This window comes from Sminthopsis crassicaudata, chromosome 1 (genome assembly GCF_048593235.1).
Source record: "Sminthopsis crassicaudata isolate SCR6 chromosome 1, ASM4859323v1, whole genome shotgun sequence".
Taxonomy (NCBI): Eukaryota; Metazoa; Chordata; class Mammalia; order Dasyuromorphia; family Dasyuridae; genus Sminthopsis; species Sminthopsis crassicaudata.
This window is the reverse complement of record NC_133617.1, coordinates 196,819,744-196,843,019: the sequence shown is the minus strand read 5'-3', so window position 1 is coordinate 196,843,019 and position 23,276 is coordinate 196,819,744. Positions and strand designations below refer to the sequence as shown.

Sequence of the window (23,276 nt, the reverse complement as noted above, 5' to 3'; positions counted from 1 at the left end):
CTATGAAAGTTATTTCTGTGATTTTTGTGTGTATTGCTTTACTTAATAATTATTTAGGTAGTCATAAAGATTAAAGTAACACCAAATCAAGAAAAAGATAAAGATGAAAAAGCGTAACCACTCCAACTATTATTTATACAAGTTATTGATACTGAAAAATAGTACATAGAGAAAGGCCAAATAAAATTGGCAAAATTGTTCCTAATTTGTATAGAAACTTGACTAATATAAAACAATCAATTTATCAGTGAGGCCAGAAGAGATCAACTGCCTTAATTACTATTTGATTTTCTTTATTGATAGACTGGTGTGGCAACTAAATATTAATCTAAAATATAAAACCATTGTTAAGTTAGTATAGAAGACTATAAGTTTGTAAACAGAAAATTAGGGAGCAGTAATGAAAGAAGAATGGCATTAGAAAAAATGTTTAAATAAATACTAGCAGAGATGAAAAAATTATATTTGCTAATGACAATATGCTTTACTTCAATAACCTCAGGAAAACAGAGAAGTTTCTTTTAAAAAAAGAAACCTAAGCAATTAATATTCCTAATAAAATAGCAGTATACACAATAAATTGACAGATTATTAGCATTAATTTATACCAACGAGAAAACCTAACATGAAATAATAGATAGGGAGATCCCATTCAAAATAACTTCAAAAAGCAAGACATATAACAATTTATTTACTTCTATATTCTCAAAGCTTATATATAGTTTTTTAAAATATATAACATAAAATACATATAGAACATGTATAAAAATAATTTCAAATAATTTGATAATGTATGAAAAACTTCAAAGATATTAATTATACATGATTAAGCATTATGACATTATCTGAGATGATTGATTAAAAGTCTACATTTGATGGCAGAAACAAGGCATGGACCCACATTTAACACCACATATTAAGATAAGATCAAAATGGGTCCAAGATTTAGGCATAAAGAATGAAATCATAAATAAATTAGAGGAACATAGTTTAACTCTCAGACTTGTGGAGGAGGAATGAATTTGTGTCCAAAAGAGAACTAGAGACCATTATTGATCACAAAATAGAAAATTTTGATTATACCAAATGAAAAAGTTTCTGCACAAACAAAACTAATGCAAACAAGATTAGAAGGGAAGTAACAAATTGGGAAAACATTTTTACAGTTAAAGGTTCTGATAAAGGCCTCATCTCCAAAATATACAGAGAATTGACTTTAATTTATAAGAAATCAAACCATTCTCCAATTGAAAAATGGTCAAAGGATATGAACAGACAATTTTCAGATGATGAAATTGAAACTATTTCCACTCATATGAAAGAGTGTTCCAAATCACTATTGATCAGAGAAATGCAAATTAAGACAACTCTGAGATATCATTACACACCTGTCAGATTGGCTAAGATGACAGGAACAAATAACAATGAATGTTGGAGGGGCTATGGGAAAACTGGGACACTGATGCATTGTTGGTGGAGTTGTGAAAGAATCCAACCACTCGGGAGAGCAATCTGTAATTATGCCAAAAAAAAATTATCAAAATGTGCATACCCTTTGACCCAGAAGTGCTACTACTGGGCTTATATCCCAAGGAAATACTAAAGAAAGGAAAGGGACCTGTATGTGCCAAAATGTTTGTGGCAGCCCTTTTTGTAGTGGCTAGAAACTGGAAAATGAATGGATGTCCATCAATTGGAGAATGGTTGGGTAAATTATGGTATATGAATGTTATGGAATATTATTGTTCTGTAAGAAATGACCAATAGGAGGAATACAGAGAAGTTTGGATAGACTTACATCAACTGATGCTGAGTGAAACGAGCAGAACTAGAAGATCATTATACACTTCAACAATGATACTGTATGAGGATGTATTCTGATGAAAGTGGATATCTTCAACATAGAGAAGAGCTAATCGAATCCAATTGATCAGTGATGAACAGAATCAGCTACATCCCAGAAAAGGAATACTGGGAAATAGTAGAATTTCTTTTTGTTTTTCTTCCCAGATTATTTTTACATTCCAAATACACTTCTTCCTTTGCAACAACAACAGCAAAACTCAGTTCTGCACATATATATTGTACCTAGGATATACTATAAGATATTTAATATGTATGCGAATGCCTGCCATTTAGGAGAGGGGCTGGAGGGAAGGAGGGGAAAAATTCGGAACAGAAGGGAATACAAGGGATAATGTTGTAAAAAAAATTACCTATGCATATGTACTGTCAAAAAATGTTATAATTATAAAAATTAATTTAAAAAAATTTTTAAAGAAATTGGCTTTCTAATATTAAAAAAATAAAATTGGATCTTTAAAGACAGAATGAATATCCTTTTAGATTTCAAATTATTATGAAATAATAATCCTTAAAATATTTTTACTCTTTTAAAAATTAAAATATGGATAAAAAGAAGAGATTATATACCTAAAAAATCAGAAGGAAAAAAACTCAATATGTGCAACATAAAGTATTTTGGATAGAATTCTCATTTGATAAGCACTGCTGGGAAAACTAGAAAAGACATTAGTAGAAATTAGATTTAGACCAGCACTTTATATTATGTACATAATGATAAATTCAAAATTAATACATGACAAGTATAAAAGTTTACTTCAAAAAAAAAAAAAAAAACTATGTGAACTAAATACCTTTCCATACTGCTTAATGGGAGAATTCTGAAAAAAGTAAGAAGAAAATATAATGAATTGTGATTGAAGGAATGGAATGGATGCTGTATAAATAAAATTTAATTTGCTAGGATAATTAAGGAAGCTATCAACTAAGAAAAAAATCACTACATTAATTATCTGTAAAAAATCAGATATCAAGATGTATAGAGACTTAATACAATAATATAAATTAAGAGCCATTTCACAAAGCATAAGTGCTCAAAAGACATGACCATAATAAAAAAAAATGCAAGATTTTAGTAATTATATGAAACATTGCTCCAAGTCACTTATAATTAATGTAAGTAGAAATTAATGTAAATTTCACCTCACACCAAGAAAATTATCAAATATAACAAAAGATGGAAATACTAAATATTGGAAGGATCATGGGAAGAAAGAACTTCACTACTGGTGGAGCTATGAAATGAGACAATAATTGTAAAAAAAGAAAAATTTGGAATAATGGATAGTTCATTCTTAAAGTTTTATGTTTATATTATTCAACAAAGATGAACTATGACTACAAAATATCCCAGGAAGGTCAAAGAAAAAACAAGTTCCCATAAATACCAAAACTTTCCCTTTAGTAAATTTTTGGCAGCAAAACAGTGAGAAACAAAATAGAGCTTGTCAACTGGGCAATGGCTTGAATAATGCAATTATAGTACACAGATAATAGAATATCACTATAACATAATATGGTGAATGTGAAAAATTTTAAACAAGTATAGGGAGGCAAAAATGAAATTATGCCCAGTGAAATAAGCAGAATCAAGAAAACAATATAGATAGAGATTATGGTGATGTAAAGCAATGGAAAAACATTACACTGAAAGGAATGCAATTATGATAATCAAGTTTAATGTTGGAAAAGAATTGGCAAAAAGACTCTCCCTCCCTTCATTAAAGAGGCAGAGAACTATGGGTGTGGAATACTGTACACATTGCCAGAAATGACTGATACATTGATTGGTTTTCCAAGTTAGAATTTAACCAATTAAAAACAGAATGTGACATATGTGACAAAACATCAATTAAAAGAAAGTTGGATAAACCATCAATAGTGAATTCATGTGGGCAGCTAGATGGCTCAGAGGAACCATCAAGTGTGAATTCACAGAGGCAGGTAGATATCACAGTAGATAGAACACTCGCCCTGAAGTCAGGAAGAACTGACTTAAAAATTTGGTCTATGACCAAAGGGAAGAAGGGAGGAAGAGAAGGATGAAAGAAAGAAAGAAAAAAAGAAAAGGAAGGAAGGAAGGAAAAAGGAAGGAAGGGAGAGAGAGAGAGAAAGAAAAAAGAGAAAAGAAAAGAAAAAAAGTGAGTTCATTCTCCCAAGATATTTTCGTGTGTAACTATTCCAGGATTTGCATAAAATAATGTATGCTATAGCAATGTCATCAGAGAAAAGATTCTAAAAAGGAAGATGGAAGTGAATATTCCTGAGAAAAGGGATTAATTACCACACAATTAAAAGTAATTTGAGGAGTATATTAAAAACCAGTAAAAAAAGATATTGGAAGTTTTTCCTTTTCATCTTTTCTAGAAGAGATGGCTCAAAGGGGAGGAGGGAAGGGTAAAGAGGTTATATTCAGAAATGGTGATTTAAAAAACTAAAAGAGGGATCAATGAAAATAACTCATGACTTTGAAAAAAACAAAATTATTTTGGAAAAGAATTGGTGTCAGTCTCAAAGCATCCTAAAAGTAATCAAAATAATACTGAAATAAAAACAACAAAGAAATTAAAATGTCAGTCAGCATTTGTAACAAACTATTTTCATCATCAAATATAATGAAACCATCATTTTCTAACACCTCAATCCCCAATGTATTAATTTAACAAGTAGAAGTAGCACTCAAGAAGATGAAGACAAAAATAGTAAAAAGACCAAAACAGATTCAAACAGAAGAAATCATGCTGGAATAAACATAATTTTCAAAGCATTAACTTTCCAAGATGTTTGAAAAAGAATAAATTACCAAAAGACTTAAAATATTATAATATGAGAAAAGTATCACATATTTTAAAAAATTTTTCTTCTCCACATTAACTATGTAACAATTAAAAGGTAAGATGTGGTTACATATATCAAGAACTTTGAGGGCATCCAGAAATCAATGAGAATGTGGCATTTAAAGAAATCAGTCCAATACTAGTCAATGTAAATTTTTGGAATTGTAAAAAGAATTAACATAACAGATTTAGAAACTTTTTTTACAAAATTCCTCGGGCTATTAATAAACACAAGATCCACTAGCCTAAAGTAGCTATTGAAAGATTAAAACTCCCTTGTCAACCAAGAGAAATAAAAATGACAAAAATTCTCAGATTCCTTGATAAATACTTCAAAAACCTACTGAAATACTTTTTGGAACATTAATTATAACTTAAGTAAGCTAAAGAAAAACTAACACCAAACACCATTAAATTGGTCAATGATAACCAAAATTAAGTTAAATTCAGATGGAATCTATGAAACAACTCAAATCCAAGAATGGGGTGAAATGGTCACATTATAACCAACATTTGTATGAATTTAATTACCAATCCATTGATTTTTTTAGAAGTGTCAAACACATGGATAAGCCATGTGAGTTGATTTATGAAAATGGAGGAGTTTCCCTTATGATGGCAATTTAGGACCAAGTCATTATCGATAGAAATTACATAAGGGTTATCCCTAAGGAGTCCATAATTAATGATCAATATAGAACACTCAAACAAATACCATGAAGCTGCCAGGAGGCAGATAGATGGCTCAGTGCATAGAGCATTGTTTGTAGATTCAGAAATTTCTGAGTTCGAATCTTGCATCAGATACTCACTAGCTATCTGATCCAGGATGAATCACTTAAGCTCTATTTGCCTTAATCCACTTGAGAAGAAAATGATAAATCACTTCCATATCTTTGTCAAAAAAAAAATATGGAGTCAGAAAAAACTATGCAGTGCATATCTATAGCTTAGAAAAAAAATTTGGTACCAACCCATTACCTAGTAAGATATGACCTGGGAGCTAGAACTCTATAGTATGGCAGAAATGTATTATTTTTCATGGTCTAAGTAATGAGAAATCCTGTATTTTTTTTAATTTCAAAATATCCTTGAGGATAAAACCAATAAACCATACTAGAACCTGAATGTTATTACAGTGTGACCTGTAATCCTTAATCACATAGACACATTTTCCTCCATTAAAAAAAAATTAAGCACAATATTATTAATAATGTCACGAGGGCATGTGAATTAGTCTCTCTCTGGCCAGTTTCTTCAACTGGAAAATAGGTATAATAACATTTATCGATAGCATTCTCGTAAGGAGTCATTAAAAATCCTACAAAAGACACCATGCTAAATATTCATCATTTTTAAGGGGCATAGAAAAAAATTTCAAATATAAAACTTTAGCAAAAGAAATCAAAATAATGAAAGTAACCCAGTATATACCATTCCCATCCTCTGCCCTGTTATTGGTGTTAATTGAGTCTACAGGAATTTATGTCTTAATGTTTTTATTTAATAATTAAATAATTGATACTAATTAATATTAATTAAAATAATTAATATTTGTTACTCAACAACAAAAAGTAGCTATTTTATCCACATGTATAATATCTTATTAAATTAAATTGAACATTAAACATAAAAGTGTATTAGGAACTGTTTCTATCAAAACATCATTGGAGTTGAGTATTATTATAACTCCATTCCACAATCCCATATCTTAGGAGAAGACTGACAGCTACCAAATAAAGGAATTGCGAGACAGTATGATATAGAACAAGTAGTCTATTTGCATTGAGATAGCTACAATAGATAACACAGTACAGTAGGTTTACACAATAGGTATAAAGAAGTGGCAAAAAATTATGAAAATGTTGAAGGGGATGAAGAAAAATTGGGAAACTAATTCACTATTGGCAGAATTGTAAACTGATCTACCATTTTTGAGATCAATCTGGAAAATATCCAAAAAGTTATTAAACTACCCATATCCTTTGACTCAGCTATAGCACTATTAAATCTGCTTCCAAAGATGATTAGAGAAAAAGGGGAAAATTATGTTCTAAACTAGAACTATATGCTTTAGAATTGCATGTTGTCAAATATTTATGGCAGCTCTCTGTGGTAGCAAAGAACTAGAAATTGTAAGGTGCCCATCAATTGGGGATTGACTGGAACAAGGGATATGCCATCTTGATGGAATATATACTGCATTATAAAAATGATGAGATTGTTGATTATAGGAAAACATGCATATACTTAAATAGAATCAAAATAATATTTTATACAGAAATAGCAATACTAATAAAAACTAATAACTAATAACAATTTGAACAAATAAGTCATTTTGACTATTATAAATACCTAAAATAACTACAAAGGACCTATGAAGGAAGATGCCATGTGCTCCAGAGAAAAAAACTGATAAAGTATGTATAGAATGATTTGACAAATATGTCTCTGAACACACACACACACACACACACACACAGTGATGTCTATCTAATGATAGATATCTCTAGAGTGAGGGGAAGAGGGAAGAAAAAAGAAAGTTACATGACAACTTTATTATATTTTTTTAAAGGAATGGCATATTGTTCTTAACAGATTTGCAGTTTCATATTCAATCATCTTTTTCATTCAACTGTGTTACGGTAATGCTTATTTTATTTCTTCAATTCAGAATAAATAAATAAAATTTTAAAAAATTAAAACTCTGAAATATTAACTGGGCTCTAATGATACTGTTGGCCAGTTCTGTGTAATTCTTAGGAATCTAAGAAACAGACTGATTATTATCTATCATTATGATCAACTTGAAATATAGAACGGCAGAATGAGTAGCACTCTTTTTGTGATCTGATACCACAGAAAGGCAAGACATACTGTGACAAATCAAAAACAAAAACAAAAACAACATCTGCTAGAAATACTTTGGAGAAAATAATACTAACCACTAATGCAAGTTAAACCACCAGAGGATATAAAATAAAATGAACATGTGAATATATGTATTTGGTGCCACTGCTACATCCTAATAAAATTGTAAAAGGATCTCTCCAATTATGGATAAGAATTTCATACTGTTTTTGTCAATGATATCTTCAACTTCATGTTAAACTCTAACATGCTGAAGATCAAGGAAAGGCAATTATAAGAAATAATTTCATTCCTAACCCTAGATTGGATGAAATAGGAATAGACATTGAGTTGTTACTAAAATCCAAAGAGCAAAAAGCTACAGAAGACACTGAAAATTTTCGCTTACAACTTCCAAATATTCTCACTAAAATGAAATAAATTGGTAAATAATAATGCTAACATCTTGAATGCTTTTGCAACGGAAATCAGCATATTTAGGAAGAATTTCAGAAAGCTTTTTTGAATTTGATAGTAAAAATCTAATAGATAAGTTAGAATCCAACTAATGATATAAAAAGAATATAATTAATACCACAAAACATAGTAAAAAAAACATGATACCACATACAATCATTATGAATGAATTCATTCTTTCAGAATATCCTCATTTTAAGACCTATATACAACAATGTATGCTATGACAGTGCTGTCTTAGAAAAGACTATGGGGGAATATCTAGGAATATTTCTAGATAGTTCACAAAATACTACAATCTTAGAAGTGACTCTAAAAACATGTTTAAGACTTGCTTAATAAAAGTAGATTATAATAAAATATTTATGCATTATCTGTGGTTTGGAAATTTTAAATATAATATTTTCTAATTTAAAGTTCATGAAATAGATGGGAAAAACATAATAGAATTTGGAAAAGAGACATATGAAAGTCATAATACCTTTAAGCAATAACTAAATATCAAAGAAAATTATATAAAATTATATAAAGAAACATAGTAGCATAAAAAAACAAAATAATTCAATATCAATCAAAAACTATTTCAGTGACATGGGAACAAATAATTCAGGGACCTGATAGAATAAAGATGTGGAAAATTTCTTGTCACATGCATTTTAAAATTATTTGTGGATATCTTAACAACCGCACACAAATTACTAGTATAACACTTTACTAGTATCTTTTCTGATGCAAGCTTGACACCACTTTTTCTTAACAAAAGGAATGAGATATTTATTAACAAACTATAAGAACATGGGCTTGACCATCACCAGTTGCCATCTCTATATTGCCACGCTACTCCAATGACTGATGGAAAGAGTGAGACTGATGACTTTGCATAGCTCTGTCTCACTTAGATGCAATTCATTCAGGAGTCATCATCTTTATAATGTCATTTGTCCTCTTCGAGAATGAAAGACAGACAGTAATCCCTGAGCGGTAGTAGCTGCCCCATAGGGATGCAACTCGTTTGTTCTTTTCTTCTTCTTCTCCTTCTCTTCCTTCTCTTCTCCTCCTCCTCCCATTTCTTCTTGTTGTCTTTTTTCCTTCTCCTCTTCTTCTTACTCTTCCTCCTTCTTCTTTCTCCTTTCCTTTTTCTTCTCCTTTTTCTTCTTCTTCTTTACTTTTTTATCTCTTTCTTTTGCTTCTTTTCCTTCTCCTTCTCTTTCTTCTTCTTCTTCTTCCTTATCCTCCCACTTTTCCTCTACCTTCTCCTCCTTCTTCTATTCCTCTATCCAAATAAAAATCCTTATCTGTGGGGATTCTTTCCAAAGGCATATAATTTTTTTATTGCTTTTACTCAAAAATATCTGAATCACTGAATGATCATTGCCTAAAACACCCTGACATTTGGGAAGGAAATTACCTTAAAAAGATCAAGGTCTCCCACTGCATGCTGAATCATTGCCAGTTATTCTGTCCTTTGCCTTATTACAGAACTCCAATGACTCTGGAGAAGAGTGAGGTTGGTGACTGAGCAATTCTCCCTCAGTTAAATACAATTCACTCCTAAGTGAATTGTCTCTTGTCATTGGTCCTTCCCTATAACTAAGGCAATGATAATAAGAATAACTGATTGGATTAAGTACTTTTTCTATTTTTAAAATATATTTATATCTTAACCACTTTAAAAAAAAAAAAACATTGGTTGAGGATCAAAAGGATATTGCAAAAAGTCTAGGAGGTACAAATGAAAGTTTATTACCAACTCAGTGAATATTGAAAAAGCCACAAGAAAGTGTTTTAATATTTACATTGCCTTTAATGACTATTACAACACCTTTGATTCCACTATGCCTTCATGACATATTCATGACACAAACACAAACTCAGAAAAAGACAATTAGATCAAAACAGCTACAATGAAAGCTTCAAAGGAAAAAAATGGAATTGGACACATGTCTAACAAGAGTTCCCAGAAGAGATTTTAAAAATTATTTTCAAAATCAAATTGGAGGAAAAATTAAGTAACGAATTGATGCTGAGTGAAATGAATAGGACCAGGAGATCATTATATACTTCAACAACAATACTATATGATGATCAATTCTGATGGATGTGGCCATCTTCAGCGAGATGAACCAAATCAGTTCCAATAGAGCAGCAGAAATGAACTGAACCAGCTACACCCAGTAAAAGAACTCTGGGAGATGACTATGAACCACTACATAGAATTCCCAATCCCTCTATTTTTGTCTGCCTGCATTTTGGATTTCCTTCACAGGTTAATTGTACACTATTTCAAAGTCCAATTCTTTTGTACAGCAAAACAACTGTTTGGACATGTATACATATATTGTATTTAATTTATACTTTAACATATTTAACATGTATTGGTCAACCTGCCATCTCTGGGGGGAGAGGGGAAAAATTAGAACAAAAGGTTTGGCAATTGTCAATGTTGTAAAATTACCCATGCATATATCTGGTAAATAAAAACTATTATTATTTAAAAAAGAAAGGAAAAATTAAGTAAAGAAATAAAAGCAAATGAAGAAAATTATGAAAAGATAATTGGTTGCTTATTGCTTTTAGTACTCATAGAGGATCAAAATGGCATCATTGTCTTGAGGTACAGCATATCTGACTGTGGCTGATCAAACCACAAAGGTTAGAAGGTTCTGCCACAGGTCAGGCAAAAATAACCCAACTGAATATTGTGAATGCATCTCAATCTGTACAACTCACATTTCTTTTGAGCTACATGATTTGGATTTGCTCAAAGAGCACAAGGCCTTCTTTGATAAAGATTTGCCATGGTGAGCTGTCCTGTGACAGTGTCTTCCATTTCTCAGAATTGATTCTTAAGTTCCTCAGAAAGACCTTGAGAGTGTTCTTGTATTGCTTCTTCAGATCTACATGAGAACACTTGGCTTGAGTGAATCCTTCATAAAATCGTCTTTTAGGCAAAGGTACATTTGTTGCCAGCTCTTTGGACTCTCTGAAATAATGTTGGCAGTTTAGCTCAAGAAAAAAACTTCAATATCTAGTATCTTCTTCCTAAGACAATTCAAATGGAAATGAGTGTTTCCTGACATGGCACTAGTATACTTTCCAGATTTCAAGGCATAAAACCAAACCAAAGGCTTTGATAATATCAACAAACATTGTGTACAGACCCCTTTTCTGCTTCTGGCATTATCTTCACCTAAAATTGTTCATCAGATGGCAAACACTATATCACTATATCAACCATTCTTCAGCACTTTCTGAAGTCACACTGACTCTCAGGTAGATGACCATCTTCCAGATGAAAGACATATTAAATATGCTAGGTGTGTTAAGGAGGATTCTGGCAAGATTCTTGCCAGCAATGACTGCAAAAGAGACAGACAGACAGAGAAAATTCCCACCCCTACTTTAAACTGTCACAGGACAACCTTTTTCCTTTTTTTGATATAAAAGTGATGGATAATTGAGATATCTTTGATACTAAGATAGCTTTAATCTCTTTGGGGTTAGCTTTTTCATTTCAGTCAGCTTTTGTAGGAGCAAATGGCATTCTCCCTTGTAAATCTCAATTGGAATAGAATCAGCACCAAGTGTTTTGTCATACAAGAAGAGTTTTAATGACATTTAAAACCCCTTTGTCAGTTAGAAGATTGGCTACTTGAGGTAAATGGTTTCAGCCTTGGTTGATGACAGTCAACTAAGAACACTATGAAATGTTCAGCCTATCTCTCCAGGATCATTGGCTATAAATGTGGCTCCAATCAGCACTGAGTAGTTGAGATGCACCATAGATCTTGGGCCTATAAATAGCCTTCACAACTATAATGTTCTCTAATTTGGTTTTCTTGGGGTCTCTGGAAGCAGCCTTCATTTCAGTTCAGTAATCACCACATGTGCAGCCAGGTATTAAAGTCCAAATCCTTTATTGTCTCCTTCAAAATCTTATTTCCTTCACTTGGGGCTTGGTTAGTTTTCTGGAGCCTTCCCGACTCTTGGTTTCAGTGGAGAAACAAAGGAGGAGAGCCTGCCACCAAGGTGATGTGAGATGGGATGAATCCATCTGAGTCTAAGAGTTTATGCTCCAGCCTTCAGCCTCCAGCCTTCTGTCCACTTGTCTCTGAATGAACCTAGCTGAGTTTGTCCCAGCTTATATGCTCTCATCATAGGTGTGAATCTTGTTGAACTATAGTAAGTACTAAGTACATGTACTTAATCAATTCCACTGAATTAGCATCTTGTAAGAATCCTTGTTTCAAAAACAGAATTCTGGCCCATAACACAGAGCATCATAAAAGCACATTTGAGTGTTACTAACAACATAAACCTATATTTGATCTGCCTTCTTGCTGAGCCAAGAATTCTTCATCTCTCTATAAGCATCAATTGCACTTTATTTTTGATAGAATTAAATGTCAACTTCTTAGAGAGGGATAAATTATCCCTCTGGTAAACCTTATGGAGTTCTAATTTTTCATCAGCTTCTCAATTTCCCTGTCATTTCATCAAACCAATCTTGATATTTATCAGTCTTCTTACCCAGATGAGCAAATGCAGTGCTATACACCAAATCTCTAAAAGCTGCCTACTTCTTTTCAATTCCATAGTTGATAACTGCATAGTAGCTCAGCTTTCCCTCCAAGTTAGTAACAAAATTCCCATTCATAAAAAATGCTCTTATCTGTTGACATTAAGTCTTCTGGTAGCTACCTTGGGGTTGCCACTTTTTGTTGAATGCTAATGTTTAGCTTGAAGAAGATAAGTCTGTGATTGGTCCAGCACTCATCACTAAACTTTGCTTTGGTCACACTCACATTTTGACTGTCTAATCATTTTACAATGGCATAGTCTATTAAAAGCCAAAGTTTTCTGGGAGGGTACATCTCCAAGTTTTATTGCATTTAGGTAAGTGAAAGACAGCATTGGTGATAAGGTCATAAGACACACAAGTTTCCAATTCCATTCCATCCTAGAATTCATTACTATATCTGACAGTCTGTGAGCAATCTGATGCTAAAATGACCCAGAATCACAAGCTTGTCTTCTTTTTAGCACATTGATAACTAATCAGCAGATCTTCATAATTTTTTTCTTCAATCACACCATCATCTTGGTGGAAGCAATGGTGATACTGTGGCACTTTCTGGCAAGTGGCAATTGCATTATTATGAGCTCGTTCACTCCTTTCAAAAAACATATAAGGTTGTTGACTAGATTAATTTTGATTGTGAAACCAGCTTCACAACCCTGCCCATCACTGCAGTCACTCTAGAAAAACATGTATTCAGCTGCTACTTGGCAGCCTCTGCATTTTTGTGTGTTTCCACCACAGGCTAGGGCTCTCACTTCCCAAGGTAAGCAAGCTAGGATTGGATGAAGCAGACAATTTTAGAGCATCTTTTCCAGCCCCTTCCTTGTGCCAAGAAGTAAGCAATGTGGTCCTTTAAAAAAGACTGCTCGGACACCCAGAGAGCTGCTGAATCTCACTACTACTTCAGTCCAATGAGAAGACAACCCCATGGCCTGGGCTGCCTGTGTGAATTTTAGGTACATAAAAATGGTAAAATGGTATGAGTGATGTGATTTGACTCATACACAAATTGGATTTAAGCAAGGAAGAGTTCATGAAGATGTGTCCCCATTCTCTCTTGCAGAATCATCAAAGTCCAGTGCAAAGCAAAAGTCAAGATGACTGGCATTAGTCCAGGGTGCAGGAGATGACCTTAGCATCTCTGATGTTTAACCAAGCCCTAAATGCTCTACAGCACCTGCTTCTGCAACCTTTAAGGCAAATTGTTCACATCTGCCCATTCCACCAAGCAAATGGTTCACATGTTCACATGTCTGGAGTAGACACTTCCCAATCTCACTGACAGATTTGAAGCCTGGCAGTTATTCCCAACATGATTTAGCCTGTCTCCTGAAATAGTTTATCAGGGTATGGCCACTGTTACAGGCCACATGTTACAGCTTTTTAGAGCCACAAGTGAGAGCTGGGTGGCAAGAACATTTTAAAGGTAGAAAACAGCCCTAAAAAGAACTTAGAAGCCCTCATACCAAAGGCACTAGTCTTCTTTGACATTTATATATAAAAAAGAGGCAAAAAAATATTGAGGAAAATATCACCATAAAAACAAAATTGACCAAATATCAAAAGAAGTACAACAACTTATTGATGAAAGTAACTCTTAAAATATAGAGTTTGCCAAATTAGGTGTGTGGGGAGGAGGTACCAAAGCTCACTCATGAAAATAATTCCTTAAAATTAAAATTGGACAAGTGGGAATTAATGACTCTGAGATATCACAAAACAACAAATCAAAATCAAGAGAATTTTTTAAATATAGGAAAATGTGAAACATTTTACTGGAAAAATAAATGACCTGGAAAATAGACAGAGGAGAGATAACTTAAGAATTATTGAATTTCTTGCAAGCCTAATTTTTTGAAAGAACCTAGTTATCATTTTTCAAGAAACTTCCAAAGAAAATTACCCTGATACCATAGAATCATAGGGTAAAACAGAAATTGAAATAAACTATTGATCACCACCTGAAAGAGACCCCAAAATCAAAACTCTTAGGAATGTTATAGCCAAATTCCAGAGCTCACGGATCAGAAAGAAAATAAAGTGAAGCCATATTCAGGATCAAATCAGATTTAGCAACTTTCACATTAAAGAAATAGAGGGCTTTGAATATGATATTCTGGAATTAAAAAGCAATTTATTATCAAGAATAATCTACCCAGAAAAACAAAGTATACTCTTTTAAGGAAAAGAATATTCTCATTTAATGAAATAGAGGATTTTTAAATATTCCTGATCAAAAGATTAAAGTTGAATAGAAAAATTGACTTTGATAAATATAAGATTCAAATATAATGGTAAAAATGAAAGAGATATCATAAGGGATTCAAAATTAAACTGTTTATAAACCTTTCTATAAAGGAAGGTGATACATGTGTGTTCTCTGAATTTTATCATTATCAGGGTAATCAGAAAGATTCTAAATAGAAAAAGAGTATAGGAGTGAGACAATTATGTTGGGATGATGTAAAAAATGGATATGAGAAAGAGAAATGCACTGAGAGAAGGTGAAAGGAAGAGGAAGAATGAGAGAAATTGTCTCATATAAAAGAGGAAAATTGTTTTACAATGGAAGGAGAAACAGGGGGGAAAATGAAGATGGGCAATACCTAAACCTCACTCATATCTAAATTGATTCAAAGGGGGAGGGGAATGTCTACATATTCAACTATGTACAAAATCTATTTTACTAAACAGGGAAGTATAATCTACAAATTACATAAATAAACAAGAATGTTCCAAACATACAAACTTACTTTAAAAAAGAAATTAAATTTATATAGGAAAAAATGAGGTATATATATCATCCTATTTGCTACCCAAAGTATTAGTTTTCCCAAAAATGTTTTTAGTATATATACAGAAGATAAATTTGCATACTAATACTATTATTTTAATATAAAACTAGTCATTTCATTCACATCTGCAAGCATACAAAGAATACTAACTATAAAGAAATAATATTATGATAATGACACCCTCAAATTGTTACTATTTGAACCCTATCCACAAAAGGATATGAGATAACAGGGATTGTTACTATAATCAATAATAGTATCAACAATAACAATCCCAATAACAACAATATCAACAATAACAGTATCAATATTATAGAGGCTTTAAAAGCAAAGATCTCAAAGAACAGAAAGGCAAAAAAGAACACTGTAAATTTTCTGGTCTATAAGGCCAGAAGAAGTCCTACCCAACAAAAATTCAAGTTGGTTCAAATGTGAAACTGTAAGCTGTTTCATATGAGTAATATAATAAAAGAAACAATAGTTCTGACAAGGGAAGTTACTGAAACTCTACCTTCTTTGTAAAACCAGAAAATAATGAATCCAGATAAAATTCTTTATTATTTGTTCAAATACTTCACATTCATATACAAATTACTAACAAAGGACTTTACCAGGAACAAGGAACAAACTTTATTCAATCATATTTAAGGAAAGGGATCATAGCAAAATATAAGAATACTGATGATTTCTAAAAATATAAATTAAATATTTGTCATTCATATACAAAATATTCATGGCAAAAGTTGCATAACTTTTAAAAATCCAAATATACAATAAAATAATATATTGACTAAAGAAGGGGGTAATAGTTCCAAAGAGTGCTATGCTCTTAAAGAATATATACTATTGATTTAGTGAATTTTGAACAAGCTACACAAAATTACAGTAACATTTATACTGCCTTTGTCTCAGTTCCACACCCAAACTTTAAATATGTACTACAAATATACAAAATAATCCTTTAAAAAGTGCAGACACTATAGTCTATGACATATACATAGAAGGATTTTTTCCATTTAAAACATGTCATTAACAATAATGTCAAGAACTATTGATTTTAAGTTTTACCTTTCAGGGATACAGCTTAAGAGTCTTATAGTTCTGCCTAAAATTAAACCCATTTATATTTCTCCTATCTAAAATTGAATAAGACATCAAGTTAAAGAGAGACTGTGACAAAGTCATCTTATTAATCACTTGTTATATATGGGTAACATCTAGTTAAATGGAATCTTTTTTTTAAAAAATTTAATAATTTCTCCATCTCATGGAATATTTCTCCATTAATGTCAAAATGTCATTTGGATTCAATATATACAAAATTTCTAATATACACAAAGAAAAGATAGCCTAAAAGCTTTGAGCTTAAAGGCAGGGGTCAAATAGGATGAATGAATAGAGTTGATACTTAAAAGTATCTTGGTCTATTCTAGGCAAGATATTTGAGCCTAAAGTTATCAAAGATAAAGTTGAGATTGTTTGCTGGCATCCTTAAATCAAAGATCAATGGGAATATCATGTTTAAAGTAACACTTACATAATATTCATCTTAATATACATTTTCAAAACTGTAAAATGGACCATAATAAATTTGTGAAGCAGCCTAACAAAAACCCACATGATATTAATAAAATACAAGGTCTATCTGCCTAAGGGAACTTTCTCATTAAAAAAGAAGAGGACTGATTTACATTCTCAGAGCACTAGAAAAAACTAAGTTTAAAAGCTAAAAGAAATTCTTTTGAAACAAACAGACATAGTTTACTGAGTAATAAAGGGTAATAACAGGAACATATCTTTGGATTTGTTGGATATGACCAAAAGATGAGGTACATGAAACAACTAACATCCTAAAATGGAACAATAAAAAAGTCTCCCTAGACAACTATTCATATGAAATTAACCAAGAAAACATCAAGAAAGAAACATCAAACAAATGGATGAATCATGTTGATTTGTTTATAGAAACAAAAGGGTTTATAATGGCAATTTAATGATGGCAATGCCAGAAATTGCACAAACAACAACAACAAAAATGTTATACATAAGAAGGCTGGACTTACTGATGCAATGAGAAGCAAAGAAATAGTAGAAATTGTGTAGTATATCACTGCAGGCTGCAAAAATTTATTATCTATTCAATACCTCATAAGACAAAATCAAGTAGCTAGAATTATACATCAGAAATTCACTATCTTTTATAAAGTGAGAAAAATCATGTACTTCAATTATTAAAAAATCAAATTATACAGGAGAAGTAGATAATAATCTGTATTGGAACTGTAGTGTTTTTATAGGCAGAGCTGGCCACATTGTTCTTGCCAACAATCAAGATTTCACATCTTATGTGCAGTCAACTTGCACATGAGAACCGAAGTTCAAAATAATTGTTTTATCAAATAATCAACCTCCAACCTACTTTGAAAGAAAAGCTTTCAAAATATAAAGATTCAGTAGAAGAAATCAAAGCCATATGGGAAGAGATTAAGGTATATATCATCCCTGTCATAACTGCCTGCTACTAGACTACTCTAATGATGATTTCAATGAGCATATGAAAGATGATCTTATGTCCCAGTTACAAAAAAGGCAATTTGTTGACCGAACTGTATAATAATCTGCCTAACATTAAATATAAAAGAACAACAACAGAAGAGCAACTTATCCTAGGACTGTTTCCATGTGAACCTGATGAAAACAAGTAAGAAAAATGAGATAACAATAATCACAACTCAAATTTATATAGTACTTTTAAGATTTGCAACACATAAACACATACATGTGTATGTATATTTGGTCATATATATTTGTATCTGTGTATAAATAACTTATTTTATACTGACAACAACCTTATCTTTATCTACATTTAAAGCTTCAAGGAAACTCAGAGGTTTAGTCAAATCCCTTCATTTTCAAATGATAAAACTGAGACTGAGAAATCAATTGATATGCAGAGTCATATAGCAAGTTGGTGCAGAAGGTAGAATAAGAATCCAGGTCTTCCTTATTCCAAGACCAGTATCCTATCCATTATGTAGGATATTTAGGCATAAGAATAGAGACCTGACAGTCTGTTGATTCTAAAGCAGCAGAACTTTATTGTTACTTCCAGGGTAGCCAAGAAAAATTCAAAGGAATTATCGAATACCAATGGAGGATGCCAATATATTAATCTCACCTATCGGATGGTACCATAATAGTTCTTTTCAACTGTCTATTGTTTTTGTACAAGTACATTATGATAAGTGATTCACATATCCTTTGCCAATAATAGTCTATCCCAATTTACAATCTGCCCAAAGAAAATGACACTCTAGTGCTAGTGGTGAAAGTTCATGGAATGAGTTTAATCCATCCCAAACACAAACAAAATTCAATGTGTCATGATGGAAACATCACTCACAAAAGGATTACATCAGTTTCCCAAAGAATCCTTGCCAGCAACTGTACCATACCAGCCCAGCCAGCCAGCTGGCCTGGTTCTACTTATCAGAAAAGATCAAACACACAGGAAGAAATGAATCACTTAGAGATGGATTTCTAGTGAGTAAAGCACACTCAAAAGATTGACAAGGCTAAAGACCAAAGTTCTTTGGCAATAGAGGGAGAACAAGAATAGGCAGCTTCTTTTCCACTGCCTTACTTCCCCTCAAGATTTATCTTACCACAATCCCTCAGCTAGGAGATCACTAAAAGATGAAATTTTGGTGTAATCTGGTTTGTGGATTTCACATATCAGATAAAATCATTTATCTACTGGAGCTTCTAAGTAGCAACTTTAAAAGAAGATATGCAATAAAGTAATAAATATATATTTCTTGTTATTTTTAAATGTCATTTTGATGAATTGATAGGTTATTAGATCAGTGATTGAATTAATGCTTTAATTAACACTTATTTATCATGTGAAACTCTATTACATAGTTTCCAATAAAGTCACACAGGAAAACAGCTTAATTTGCTAGATTCTTCCTTTATTTCCTGTGATATTATATAGGGACCAGTGGAGCACTTTATCCATCACTATTTGTTCCTCTCAAGAACTGTCCACATTTTTGGGTGTATATCTCTTCACATGTTTTGTGCACATTTTTGGTAATATACTGAAGTCTCTTTATACCCATAATATATTGTCCTTTGGATAACCTGAAATTTTGTCTCTTTGGGAAAAAATACTATTAATCACATATCTATATCATCAATGAAAATATCATTTTTATGATAGCTTTTTATTTCAAGAAGTTTCAGGTCATTAAAATAACTTTAGCATTTCTCAAATGTAATGGAAATGCCTTTGTTCTTTTTACTTAATTCATAGGTCAGTTCATTGTCCAATTAAAGTCTACAGCTATCCTTTCTACATCACAGATATTAGAGACATGACAGCCTTAAATCTAGAAAACCTGTGTAAAATGTTTTTGCTCTCCATAGCAGAGAAGACTGATTTTTTTTCTTTAGTGATGTGTTTACAGTACCTTATTATAAAATTTGTGTGAAGTATTTGGGTCATAGAGTCTGTGTCATCTGCATGGCCTTCATTGTGTGGCTTCAGCAAAACTCCCCAAAAGTTTCCATTTAATTTCTCCTGTCAACCTACAATATATAAAAATTATAATAGGGAAAGTCATAATGTGGAAGACATGACTATATACCCCTGATAAACTAGCTCCATCCAACTGTATTTCATAATCTGGCCCAAAGGCATTTTCCACTTAGGTCTTCCTATGTAGATTAATACTACAGTACCAAAATATGTTTCTAATGAGAGGGAGGCATGCTGTGGCCTTTACTTGATTTTATGAAATCTGTCTTGACTTGAATCATGTTTAAATATGTTACTCTAAGTGGTTTAAGTGACCATGCAGTATAGCCTATAAAGATTTTTGGGAATGGAGAAACAGTACCCTTCCATAATTGGTATTAGTATCAAATTGGTAGGTAAATTTTAGTAATAAGGTAGTCTGCTTTGTGTAAGCTTCTTCAATTAAATGTTATTGTTTTTCCAGTAGTGATAACGGACTTAATCTGGTCCATCCACACTCTATTGCCCAGTGGCAAACATGATCAATAATGTGATTTGGTATCTTAAAAATCTTAATGCTATTTTAAGCTATTAGAGCAGTCTGTGGACTGGAGTAAAGTGAAACAAATCTGCTCTTCTGAGAAAGCAACTCATACTAAGTTTCATAGATGGGTCAACTGGGCTAATTACTCATACCTTTAAATTTCAAAAACTACATGTGACTAGCCTGAAATTAAGGTATTCTTTCTGGGTTTCACTAGTAGAAGACAAAATTCTGGACTCTATAATTTTGTGCAATAAAGAACACAAAATGTTTAAACAGAATACCATTTAGAACTATAGAAAAAGCTCTTCCCAACCCAGGGGACCAGTACATATCTATAATGCATACTTAAATCTAGTAGGTCAAACACAAAAGAAATCATATTCACATTTGATCTCAAAAGGCAAATACTCCAATAAGAAACTTTTCTAATGATTCCAAATGATCCCACTTGTTTTGAGTTTCTCATATTTCACACATCAGCCAAATTGTCCAGTGATGGTCAAATCCTGACTTATGAATAACTATTTCATCTTCCATGGGGAACAAAAGTTTCTGACTTCTGGAGACCCAGACAGGTTGCTTAATTCTCATTGAGACACTGTGGCACTGGTGTTTAAAATGAAATGAATATAAATATTATGAGTCTCTCTCATCTTAAAATAATTTACAGGGACTGCAATTATGGTAGGTCTTGGCTTGTTTTGCCTTGCATCACTTTACAGGCATACTTATCAAGAGACCAAACAAAGAGCTATAAATCGCTCATATCCTTGGTAGTCTCATATAGCACTGGCTCCCATGTGGTCTATGAAGGGGTCACTTGGTGAGAAGCCAACCTGCCAGACCTCCCTCCTTTGTTGCTTTTTTTAATTTCCTCTTTCCCTTACTTTATTCTCAGAGATGCTACATCTTTAAATAAAAGCCAACGTGCATCTTTACAGGGAATTTCATTTTAAGTAAAATGTTCTTGGACCCCCCAAAAAAGCCTTTTCTTGATAACTTGCCTGGAGTTCTTGGCTCAGAGTATTGGCCTGTGTCCCACTTTGTTCAGATTCATACAATCGGTTACTTTCAGACAACTAGTCAATGGCAGCACAGCCAAACAAAAAAGGGAAAGGGCTCATTGACTCTTTTTCTCAAGGCTCCCTATTTACAGTAGATGAGCTTCATCTGTGTTTGAGAGATGATCCCTCTCTATTTGATGGCTGACTCCTTTCAATGCTAAGAGTATTCTCTCTCCACACTGGGCTTTGTGATCAAGGTTTGCCATTTTAAGTGGCCAATTTCATATTTCACTGATGTTCTCGCATCCTCATTTGTAGTTGCCTCATTCTACTTTCTTCATAGTCACATGAATCTGTGATTTCTGCTTTGTCCTGCATTATAGATATTTATTGTGTTTTGTCATATAGCCACAGGGCTCCATCAAAACTAACAGGTCTCCTACCTGACATATGGTGATAGTTTAAATTATTTCTCCTTATTGATTTATGATCAAAATTTCTGTTTCCCAATTGCAAAGACAATGTCTTTTCTGTATTTTGTTAGGCATCAAATATAACATTTATGTATTTATCACTTCTCTTTTACTTATTTTCTATTTTTAATGCTGATACTCTTCTGAAGATGCTATGAACCTGGAAGTCATGGAACATCACAATCTCTAGAAAATCAAAAATTTAAATGACATGAAAAATAATGGAGACACATAAGATGGGTATTTGTGGTTTTACACAAAAAGTAGGTTAAATGATGTCATCAAAACAAAACTGTGTAATCAGAAAAGGAAGTGGGGATGTCATACATATCATACTTTCCTCACAAACTTGGGCACATGAACTGTACAAAGGATGTCAACCTTAGAGCACCATTCTTATCATTATTGTAATCATGTGGCAAGATGGATGGACAAAACCAGTCCACATTTTACAATGGTAACTGTGAAGAAAAGGAACCAGATTAGAAATGTCAAATTCACTACCATTGGCCACGAAGCCCATAATATCACAGAGTGTGGTAGGATACAACTGGAATACATTTAACAAAATAATAAGGAACATAGATAATACAAATTTGTGGTTTTCTAAGTCAATATATAGGCTGGGGAAGATATTATCTACAATGGTTTCTAGTTGAATTTGAAAGCACTGATTGAGAGGAAAGTCACTAGAAAGTTGTAGAGTTCATGTGGGGAGGTACATTCAAGACCCCCATAAAATAACAAGACAGGGATGATGGAGTAACTATTGGCATTGCTTCTCTACATAAATAAAATCTATGTATCCATTGAAGTGTGTGTCATATACTATGAAAATCATCACAGGAAACAAACTACTTGCCTGCACACACACACGCACGCACACACACACACAAATCTACTGAATGGGTGTTTCTAATGCAATTAGAATTTGGCATGATGCCTTGCATAGACATTCAAAGAAATACATATAAATATATATGTATACATATATAGATGTATATACATAAATATATACATATATATACAAAATGTATACCTATACGTACACATGTCAAAACATGGACCTGCATATGTAAATATATATGCATATATTTTATACAAATATTATGGGAGTATGAATATGTATGCATATTTGGACAAGATCTAGGATTTTGTTAATGAGTGAATGCCAGATATGGAAATTTCTCTACTTAGGAATCTATGTGTAATTTAATTTTTGGACATTTCCTGAGGACATTTGTGGCTATACAGGGATTATAATGTATGTCAAAATTGAAGGCTTTTCCAAAGTCTTCTTGATCTAAAAAACAGTTAGCCACCCAC

At 32.3% G+C, this 23,276-nt stretch overlaps 1 long non-coding RNA gene across 2 annotated transcripts in view; it reads right to left on the bottom strand.

The window, feature by feature from the left end:
- Window positions 1–23,276, bottom strand: part of LOC141546133 (uncharacterized) — a 92,135-nt gene that overhangs the window by 49,971 nt on the left and 18,888 nt on the right. The window contains exon 1 of one of the 2 annotated variants that reach the window (XR_012483246.1): window positions 19,880–20,322. The exons of the other annotated variant lie outside the window; for it this stretch is intronic. This is a non-coding gene — a long non-coding RNA (uncharacterized LOC141546133). Of the gene's footprint in view, window positions 1–19,879; window positions 20,323–23,276 lie in introns of those variants that run through there. 2 annotated transcript variants of the gene reach the window in all.